The 5,615-nt window shown below is 36.7% G+C and overlaps 1 long non-coding RNA gene across 1 annotated transcript; it reads left to right on the top strand.

Moving 5' to 3' along the window:
* The first annotated feature begins 831 nt into the window (after positions 1-831).
* Positions 832-2,183, top strand: LOC129876711 (uncharacterized). The gene is made up of 2 exons (XR_008763405.1): positions 832-915; positions 1,892-2,183. It is a non-coding gene; the product is annotated as an uncharacterized LOC129876711 (long non-coding RNA).
* The last annotated feature ends 3,432 nt before the right edge of the window (positions 2,184-5,615 follow it).

The raw sequence follows: 5,615 nt of genomic DNA on the forward strand, positions 1-5,615 counted from the left end.
GATCATGTTCTAAAAGTATTTTGATTATGTTCTCTCATGCCTAAAGTAATCTGGGCATAACTTTTCATAAGATGGTCCAAATTAGGTGATTCAAATTTATGAATAACCACAACATCATTACCTACAACTTTCATGAAGAACATATCTTAAGATTCGGATTTTAAGTAGATCAAATAAATTGATCTTTGCAAGACATAGTGCTGTGACGGAATGGAGTATTTGTAGAATAAAATTCATATCTCGATGTAGAATGATCCAAATTAGGTGATTCAAGTTTCTGAGTAACCACAACATCATTACCTACAACTTTCATGAAGAACACATCTTAATATTCGGAGTTTAAGTAGATCAAATAAATTGATCTTTGCAAGACATAGTGCTGTGACGGAATGGAGTGTTTGTAGAATAAAATTCATATCTCGATGTAGAATGCTCCAAATCGGATGATTCTTGAACTAACTGAAACTGGACTTCTATATCTACAATTCTTATGAAGACACTAAATTATAATAAGGAATTTATCTTATTCAAACGCAGCTTCGAAAACGGATATTCCGTTAAAAGAGATTTCATCTCACCTACCATAGAAAGATCTAGAACCATTTGACATCATCCATGACATCAAAATTCTCCATTGAATTTTCAAGATCATCCTTTATGATTATGTTTATTTATGGTTAGATCCCTCCTCCACACCTATAAATACCCACCTTATTTCCTCATTTTATTCATCAAGCTTTCTTAAGCATTTCTTCTCTCTATATACTTCTTCTCAAATATAGTTTTAGTTTTAGTAGTATAAAAATACTACTCCGGTTATTCTTATACTCTGGGTAGTACACAAAATGCTTCGGCGAGAAGAAAAGGCTAGGGGTCCAAGAGTGTTCCAATTCGAAGTAAAGCTTCCGATTTAAGGTATGTAAGGCTTTCATAGCATCGGATTGAGTTCGTCCATGCGCCCAATATTTAAATTCATTATAATTGAGTTATAGTTGAGTTTTATCCAAATCGTAAATTCTAAATGAAATAATTCTTCTCCTATTGAGTTAGATATATTTATGCATTAATATTATTATTATTATTGTTATCTCTCATATTATTGGAATTATTGTTCATGGCTACTTTCCCATGAATCCTAATTGATTTGATGTTCATGAATATTTTTATACATATTTTGAGTAAAGATGTTGGCTTTTTTATTATTTTCATTGATAAAAAGAAAGTTATATGAATTAATACTATATATGTATTTTATTGAGTTTTGAAAGAGCAAAAGAGTTGAGTTTGAATGAATTTGAGCAAATGATGTTTTGAGCAAGATGTTTTGATGAGATGTAAATGATGTTTTCGAAGTATAATAATTGATGAAGAGGTAATAAGATGAGTTTGATGATTTAAATTAAAGTCCAAAGAGACTAGATGATGAGTTTAATATGAGCACATATTTTGGGAGTAGTATTGAGCACCGAGTTGGGTAAGAGTTTAATTGACTCAAACCCCAGAACTACGTAGCCAGCGTAGGATGGAGGCTATGCCTCTTAAGTCCCAAAAAGAGGACTTTGATGAGTGGATCCAAGATGATGATGTCCTTTACCCTGGCAAGGTATTGGATGGATGTGGCAACGACATCGCTTCGTTGTATCATCGCTAGCTCATAAGTGATGGTTGTCGGTTAGAGAAACTCCCAACTGAGTAAGCATTGCTTATTACTATTATTTTTATTATTATATTTTAAACTTGCATTACATATTGATGTTGAGATGATGTTGAGTTCTGAGCTGAGTTTTCTTGAGAGGAGTTTCTTGATATCTATCCTTACCTTCCTGCCATTTTACATACTCGTACATTCCACGTACTGACGTCATTCGACCTGCATCGTTTTATGATGCAGATACAAGTGTTAGAGATCCTCAATAGGCGCATCGTTGAAGATCATTTCTTTTCGGCTATTTGGTGAGTCCTTCTTGTATTCGAAGGAACTCCTTATCCTTTTATTATTGTTGAGTGTGATGTTTCTTTTGAGGTAGCCATGGACATGTCATTGGCACCATCTAAGAGTATTAGAGGCATCATAGACAGAGTTTGATGATGTAATCCGAGTAGTTCTCCTTAGAAACTACTTCTTCTAAGAATTATCATTTTTTTTCTTTTAATATTGATGATGACAAGCCCACATTAGTATTCTTAAGTCTTCCGCTGATGAACAAATGAGTAATGAGATCAAGTGGTTCTCTCGGAAGCCAGAGATGGTTTCTGAGTGCCGGCCACGCCTAGGGTACCCTCCCGGGGCGTGACAACGCCTCCCTAATCATGGATTCCATCGATTAGTCAAGTCCTATCATTTTAGGACAAATAAATGGGAAACATCCGACTTTAATGGTTTGATCCCATGGGAAGCATCCGACTTTAATGATTCCATCCCTACCTACGTTGGCGGCGTAGTTTCTGGGGTTCGAGTACGGACTATACTCTCACCCGCCTCAGTGCTCGATACTCCTCCCATGACTCTATGATCATAAGACTCCATCCAATCATCTCAAACAAGCCCTCACGGCTAGTTTCATTTAGAACCTTGCCAACTCATCAACTTTATTCTCATCTCAACTCAATCAAGTCATAATGGAAAGTCTCGTTTAGGACCTTGTCCACTCATCAATTCTATCCTCCAATCAACTCAATCAAGCCTAATTTTAACAAGCATTTACAATATCCCACAAACATAACAAACCAATCCTTGCCTCATTTATCACCTCCTTAGGACTCGTTACAACTCTAAGGTTTTAAACCAACAATTCAAGAGGGGTATCACATTTAAGGAAATTGACACATTCAACATAAACACATGGTTAAGGAAATCAACAAAGCATATTAACAAGTCATCTCCATCAACTTATACTAACATGAAGATTTTAGGAACTTCTTAGCTCAACAACCTCAACACATAAAGAATCAAATAAATAGGAGACAAAACTTGTTCAAGCATAAACCACACCAAGGAACTCCATTTTCATGGACATCTAACCTCAAAGCGAGAGTAGGGCACATGGGTGGACTCAACCCATGTTTTGGATAGACTTACATACCTTAGTGAAGACTTGAAGAAAACCTTGTGGTTGGGTCTTCAATGGAGAACTCAAATCTTGAAGCTCTTGGAACAATTCTTGATGGAAATAGAGAAGAAGAAGAAGAAGAAGAAGAAGAAAGAGGGATTTCTAGGGCTTTTTAGAGAGAGAGTGAGGCTGCAAATTGTGATCCCAAAATGCCCAAGGATGATACATATATAATTTGGGTGAATTCCCAAATTGCCCCTTCTCAAAAGTTCTCAAAATAGGCTAAAACTGCTCTTGGCGCGATAGTGGCGCGTCGCGCCAGTGCAGCGCCAGGCCGATTATACCTAAAACCTGCACATCGGTTAGTGACGCGCCGCGCCAAGGACCAAACTACTGAGGCATATTCTTGGCGCGATAGTGGTGCATCCCGCCCTTACAGCGCCAAGACCAAATCTTTCTGGGTTCTGGAAATTGGCTTGAAAACCCTGCACACCTCGTAGTGGCGCGCCACACTAGGGGCCAAACTATTGAGGTGTATTTCTGGCGCGATAGTGGCGCGTTGCGCCACTGCGGCGCTAAGCCCAGATTTCCAGTAGTTGAACCCAGGCCTGAAAATCCCTGCTAAGCTAGTTCATCTTAGGATCGACATATCTTTTGACTCCGAACTCCAAAAGTTACATTCTTGGTGGCGTTGGAAAGAAGACTCGATGAACTTTAATTTAATGGGTCGTAGGCCACCTAGATTGTCATCTTTCAAAAGATAGGGTCATTAGAAGTCGATCCCATACACAAACTCATCCTAACTTAGCCACGATGAACCTTTTTGGACTTAGCTTGGTCCTAGGGGTCCTATGTGACTCCACATCGCCTCCAACACTCATCAATTACTCAGGGACTCATCTTAACTCAAGCACATACTTCAAAATAGAGTTAGACCCTACACGTATACAAGCAAGGTCCGAATCTTAGGGAAAATTTTTGAGGGGTGTTACATTATTATGATAGAACTTACTCTAGTGCAAAGATAATATAGAAAGCATTGCAGAGTAAATATGATATCGAAGAAGCTGGAGCAAAAAAATATGCTGCTAGTCGATTTTTTCGTTTCCAAATGGTGGATGACAAATCAGTGATAGACCAAGCTCAAGATTTTATAATGATAGTTGGAGAGCTCAAGTCCGAGGAAGTCAAAATTGGAGACAACCTTATTGTTTGTGGCATAATAGACAAACTTCCACCTTCATGGAAGGAGTTTCAAAAAACTATGCGCCACAAACAAAAGGAAACCTCTCTTAAAATTTTGACCTCACGGAAGAGGAGGCAAAGGGCCAAGATGCACTTTTACAAAATGAAGAGAGCAACATCACAACGAAGGTAAATTTAGTTACTTCAAAATATGCTACTCCTGAATCTAACAAAAATACCTCTTTGAAGTCTAAGAAGAAAAAGTTCAAAAAAAATAATGGTAGACTTTCCAAGAAAAATAATGGTGAAAATAGCCAAGCACAAAATCAACAAGTTTATGATAAAGGACCGTGCTTTGTCTGTGGCAAGAGTGGGCATATTGCTCGATTTTGCAGATACCAAAAACGTGGTCCTATACCTCAGGCAAACGTTACCGAAGAGCCTTTTTTGGCAATGATTACAGACATAAGCATGGTTGAGAATATTGATGGATGGTGGGCTAATTCTGGTGCAAACTGTCATGTCTGTTATGACAAAGATTGGTTTAAAAAATATACTACTTTTGGAGAGCCCAAAACCATTATGCTCGTTGATTCTCATACTACTCAAGTGCTTGGAATGGGAGATGTCGAATTGTGTTTTACCTATGGAAGGGTATTAACTTTGAAAGATGTACTTTATACTCCTTTCATGAGAAAAAACTTGATGTCTAGTTTTCTTCTTAATAAATCAGGCTTTAAACAGATTATTGAATCTGATCAATATGTAATTGTGAAAAAGGGTATTTTTGTGGGAAAGGGGTATGCTTGTGATGGGATGTTTAAACTGAATGTTGAAATGAATAAAATTTCTACTTCTGTTTACATGCTTTCTTCTACTAATTTTTGGCATGCTCGTTTGTGTCATATTAATGATCGTTATGTTGGAATCATGAGTAGTTTAGGATTAATCCCAGGGATTAAAAAGAATTTTGAAAAGTGTGAAGCTTGTAGTAAAGCAAAAATCACTAAAAGGCCTCATTTTAAAGTTGAAAGAAAAACTGATTTATTAGAATTAGTTCACACTGACATTTGTGAACTTGGAGAAATTTTAACTCGTGGAGAAAATAGATATTTTATCACTTTCATTAATGATTTTTCTAAGTTTATATATGTTTACTTGATGAAAAATAAAAGTGATGCTTTTGAAAATTTTAATTTTTTTCTCCATGAGGTTGAAAATCAGTTTGGAAAGAAAATAAAAAGAATTAGAAGTGATAGAGGCCGTGAATATGAGTCAAATAAGTTTAATTCTTTTGTTAGATCATTGGGAATAATTCATGAAACTACTCCTCCTTATTCTCCTTCATCTAATGGTGTAGCGGAAAGGAAAAATAGAACT

Source organism: Solanum dulcamara, chromosome 2, assembly GCF_947179165.1.
Source record: "Solanum dulcamara chromosome 2, daSolDulc1.2, whole genome shotgun sequence".
In the NCBI taxonomy this organism is placed as follows: Eukaryota; Viridiplantae; Streptophyta; class Magnoliopsida; order Solanales; family Solanaceae; genus Solanum; species Solanum dulcamara.